Raw genomic sequence first — 6,000 nt, 5'->3', positions numbered from 1 at the left:
GCTCCTCCTGCGGGATCCTGAGGCGTTCCCAGGCCAGATGGGTTATACAGTCCCTCCAGCAGTTTTTGGTTCTTCCCTGGAGTCTAATACCAGTCTGACATGCCCAGAACATTGCCAAAAGAAGGCACCCAGGAGGCATCCTAATCAGATGCCTGAACAACCTCAGCTGCCTTCTTTCGAAGCAAAGCAGCAGCAGCTCCACTCCCAAACTCCCTCCGGTTTTCTGAACTCCTCACAATATCTTTAAGGCTGAGCCCAGACACCCTGCAGGGGTCTAATCTCATTCACGAATGTTACGAATTGTGTAAAAACAGTGTGGAATCTGTGGAAATTAAGACTTATGTCCATAAGTTTGTTGCCCCTCGCACATCTGACTGCTACATTGCCCATTGCTCTGTGTAGCACAGAAGGGTTTGCTGCACATGTAGTTCTAAGTAGTCATTTCCTCTGCCGGCTTTGGACCCTCTGGAACTCCTGCTGTGTGCAACAGAGACGGATGTTAAAGCTTCTTGTTTTAATTTGAATGCACTGTGCACTGGACACAAAGTGCAACTGAGGAGTTTAACTGAGGACAATCATTTCAATCTAGCCAATAACTGTTTCGTCAAACAGTAAGATGACCACCAAACTCATTACAGTTCTCCATCAGTAAGCCATGAATGTTTGTACAAACTTGTTAATTCATCCAGTACATGTGATATTTCACTGGAAAGGTAAAAAAACATAAACCTATTTCTATACAGCCCCTTAAATCTAAGACGTTGGACTTCTAAATGTGCTTTCAATATGTCTGATATATCTGCCCACTTGTTTCCAGACTGTATTCAGTTTCTAAAGGAGCTGAAAAATGGTCTTTCTGTGCTCTGCTATCTGTCCCCTGTGGCTGCTCTGCTGATGAAGTCCCAAGACAGTGTTTTGTAAGGGAACTATGAGACTGACACAGACATTCAGTAGAAGAGAAAATAGGGACAACAGGGAAAACACAACTTTTAAACTGTACTCCTGTACTTTTTTGAAAAACACAATAATACAATACAAAAATAGTCATGGCTGCGTTTAAATCATTTCATTTCAAGTTTCACGGTTAACCTTAATGGAATCTGCTAGTTTACATTGTCACTGGTTTGAGTGATATCAATTATCATCAGGCTAACATTTGCTCGCTACAGAGTTGTGAGCGAACTTATAACGTATCTGTCTGACCTCAGCTATCGTCAGGCCTCACAGACACTTACTGATCTGAATGAGTTTTCAAATGACAAAAGAAGTTTGATGTTGTCATCAGAAATGCTTGGTGGGCATTCGCACGTTCTCTTCTCTTGAATCTGAAACTGACGACTCTTCGGACAGGCTTGATGATGATCATAATTTGATTTGATCCATAGATCTGTGCTGCAAGGAGCTTTACTGACAGGGTAGTCATCCAATCATGGTAATGCCATTTCCAGTATGTGCTTGCATACTGGGTACACTACACTGACACTTATCAACATTGACAATGTTAAACAAATTAATTTTTATTTTAGTTTAATATTTAAATTGAAAACATATCCTGCCTCAAGTCAAGTCATGTGTCTTAAATGTCAAAGTTGAGTCTCAAATCATTTCTTTTCTTGAGATATTATTACAAAGAAGATTTCACCACTTTTTTTATGCATTGTTAAATGTCAGAAGCCAAATAACTTTATATCATATTTTACTCTCAGGAATGATAACTGTTTACTGTCTTTATTCATCATGATATATTGTGCTGTGGGCCCCATTACTCTCTCTGGAAACTACGTATCAAGATGATAGAGTACATATTTGTCTCTTGGTGGACGGTATAGCAGATATCTGTTTTGATCTTTTGTAACTAATGCAACACATAGCGTTTCAGTAGAGCTGACATTCTAGCAGACTTTTTTAGATGTTTGCTTCAACTTTGAAATCAATACCTGTCGATAATTTGGACATTGGGTTTCCACCCAAATGTAGCACATTTGAACCAAAAAGACAAGCAAGACAAGACAAATGCAAGTTTATGCACTACTGTTATGCAAATACAGGGAGTTGGTTCAACAAGATAAGCACTAATGCTCCAGTCAGGTGCCATTATACCAGTGTAGAGGAAGACAGTGCGATACTGTAGCTAAAGGAGCACCAGCCTGAAAAAATGGATTGTAGCATCATGCATCAAGACGCCAAGCATGAACAAAAAAACACTGTCACAGTCATGCTGACTGTGAAAAGTGATGTTTCTTTGGAAAACAGTACACAGAGTTGAGCTTTTAGAAGAGCAGCCTTGCATATATAAACACACAACATCAGAGGAAACAAGATACATTTTATTTTATGGCACTTTTATACTTGGAAACATATATTCCATTTCCTACTTGTGACCCCACCAGAAGTGCCACAGTGCATTTCAGATATTTCCCAGAAGCAGCTCTCAATCAAGTTGCTTTCCAAAGAAATACACCGTGTGCAGACTTTTTTCTTACACAGAAACCAAATAACAAAGGGAACAAAATTAATTATGTATCTTACTTACTCATGGTAGAAGCACATAAACCATGGAAAATTACAAAATTGGGTGTGACACGATGACGTAAACCTAACCAATCCTCGATCATGACATTGTCAGATCTTAAAACATCATGTCAGTTATGGTGTCGTATCATATAATATCATCTATCACCTATAAAATAGCAGCTTAATTTCAACAAATTTCTGAAATATCCCTAAATCTTGTGGTTTTTTGTCTTATTTCACATCAGTGATCACAAGCAACTTGTAATCATCATAGATTTGATTCAGAGACCGTTCAAAAAGAGCCTAGAGGTGTCTATCAAATGGATATCTCATTTTAAAAGATGAAATACCAAAAGTTAGGGTCTGAAATACCTCTTGACCCAGTGAAGTGGAAGTGATATGACTCAAGGGAAGACAGTGAAAAACAACTCAGCAATGCTCTTTTAATTAAATGCCTGTCTCAAGTCTGACAGGACAGACCTGTGGTATCAGAGCTTCTGAGAAACAGCACAAAAGGATTGCTCCATGTGTGAAGTCAACACGATTACACCAGCCTAAACGAGAGCCATCGAAGAGATGGCCTCAGCCCAACTGTTTGCTGGAGATAAGGGGGAAGAGAGCATTTGGGATGGAGCAAATTAAATAAGTCAGACAAACAGAGAATGACAGTTTAACATGATATCTAATTAAAAATCAGGATTGCCAGATGCAGACACATTCAATTTGGCTCCAATTTGGCTCAAATGTTGCACTGAGGAATTGTGAAATTCCCCACATCGTTAGCAGCTATATTTTATCATTGGGGGGGAAGAAAACCTCAATGGTTTCATTGAAGCTTGAAAATTTCAGAAGTGTTGAGAACATAATAGTCAACATAAATTGCCGTGAACTGCAGGTGCTAATGCAATTTAAAGTGCAAACAGCAAATAATGAGTCAGGTCAAACGTATATATCAGTGCACAAATAGCAATAGCTATAATATACAGTATATAGTACAACAAACACTATTAATAACTCTGGTTCATTTTTTGCGATTTATCATCACTAGTTTTGCTGTCGGTGTACATTTTTTATAATTACATGATCAAAGCTTTTGCCAATGACTGAAAGCCAGTCCGAGATGTACTCTTGTCCAGTATCCCCCTCAGTCACTCTCTCCTTTTCCTTCTTAGCTTCCTCTGTCATCATCCTCTTCAATGTAACTAGCCAACAGCAGCTACAGTTTGAAACACTTTAAACAACAGATAGTTCCAACCAATTAATTTGATTGGAAAGAGTCACTCCATGAGTACTGATGGGACTTTTAGCTATGTGTACTACTCCGCTTTACAGATGTTACATTGGTTGTCCTCATCTATCTTAGATTGTATTTGTTAATTTGAAAAAAAAAATAACATATTTCTATTATTTCTAGTAGTTTAAAAACACACACAAAGGGGCAACCGTTCACTGCATACTGGAATTAGAAACTGGATACGTTTAGCTGAGAGTAAATCAGCCAGTGTCAATAATCAATACACAACCATTAATCAAAACAATAACTAACAACAACAGCCTTGTCATGCTTAAGAGTTAGCTAGTGTTTCTGTAGTCATGACAAAACGTTAAATAACATATCTATTAGCAGTCTGATTTTTAATTTAAACCATTTCTTACGTGTCCGTGAAGACACAACACTCTAGAAACACAAGATAAAGGTCATCATATGTCGACATTTTAGATTTTGTCGCCTCACAGTCTAAGTGGGAGACAACTGTAGGATTGAGGCAAACGAAACAGCTGGTCTGTGGTAACATCTGCATGTACTGTAGGTCTACAGTAGAAGTACCTTGGGAGATAGTGTTCAGGAAATGTGACAGCAGTACAGTTTTAGACTTATTTGTGTCAGTGGAGCCAAATAAATGAGTAAATAAACAATCCAATCATATTCTATTGTCACTTATTACTGTTAGCAAATAAATGGAGCCTGTTTAAGATAAAAGCGATATCACACTCATCAATGATCATTGTCGAGAATATCAGCACACTGTGATTATCTCGGCCTGTGGCCTCGTGCTCGTGACGAAATCGCAGTCATGCTGATATTCATTACAACAGCACTCCCTCTTGTGTGATATATTTCTTTAGTACTAATATAATGAGATTTAAATGTGAAAATGTAGGACCCTTCCTCATTATTTTCTAAGATTTTATCACAAAATAATGACTGACCTTTCACTGTGGTGAGAAATTGCTTTGTGGATTGGAATAATTATGAAAACAAACCTCAGCAGAGAGAGAGAGCTCAGAGAGCAACACGAGATCAGTTCATCACATTCCTGCGGCAGCTTAAGGCATCACTTTAATGAAATATCAAATGTGTCAGCGAGTTAAAGTGGTGAGGGATTTTTAAATGCAGCCACCCTGAGCTTCAGACTTTAGGTCATTATTTTTTGTCTGGGCTCACGGTTTCCATCAGGTTTTTGCCATTTGGTTCGTGCGCCGCAAACTCTGCATATTCATTACAGATTGGGAGCAGGTGCTTTCAGCTAACTGAATATCATAAGCCTGTGTCAGTCACCACATCTGGGAGGACAATAGGTCTGCCTGACTCTGTGAGGATCTTACGGGTCCCTGGGAGGTTTTAAAATTGAGTGTTCAATGTAGGCAGGAAAATAGAGTGGTGAGAAAAAAAAATCTTCCAAGAAATAAATTCAAAAGGTATAAGGCATAAAATGGATTTTTTTTTAAAATAAAATATTAACTTCACTTTTCTCCTGACATGGAAAATTAATTTACCAGACCACTGTTATAATTGAAAAAGCATGTCTTAAATAATGACACAGCAATAGAATTAGGTGACATTTAAATTAAAATCAGCATCGTTGACTGTCCATTTTAATTATGTACTCAACATATGCCACCCACACATTTTATATAGTTAAGTTTTGGCAGCACTGCTGTAGCTATTGTTAAGATCAAACACAGTACAGCTGAGACTGATTTTCACTAGTTTGCAGGTAATAAACTAAAGTATTGGACAAATTAGAAATTTGCTCATATGCTGGCACATTATGCATATAAAGGGATATTATCAAAATGTATCCTCTGGGAACCATGAATGCCTGAACCAAATTTTATCCAACAGTTATTAAGATATTTTAGATAGATACTGTTGGACAAACCACAAAACGACATTTCCATCCCTACTGTGGAGCCATACTGTGTGCTCAGAGCACCAGAGGAGAGTTGGGGCATACTGGTAGCACCAGAGCTTCGGGCCGCCAGGAGGAGGGAGTTTCCAGTGAGACAGGGAGGAAAGCTGATGGAGAACGGTGCCTGTGTCATGCCAGAACCGGAGCTCAACAGCTTCTATGGCCATAATGGCAGAATCAAGAAACTGAAGAGGATGATGACAGATAGGGGAAAGATAGGCTTCTTGCCGATACGAAGTACCAAAAACTACAATTTCTTCGAAAAGCCACACAGGCTAGCTATAAAACAAGT

The sequence above is a fragment of the Larimichthys crocea genome, chromosome XVIII, assembly GCF_000972845.2.
Source record: "Larimichthys crocea isolate SSNF chromosome XVIII, L_crocea_2.0, whole genome shotgun sequence".
In the NCBI taxonomy this organism is placed as follows: Eukaryota; Metazoa; Chordata; class Actinopteri; family Sciaenidae; genus Larimichthys; species Larimichthys crocea.
Note: the sequence above shows the minus strand (reverse complement) of the source record.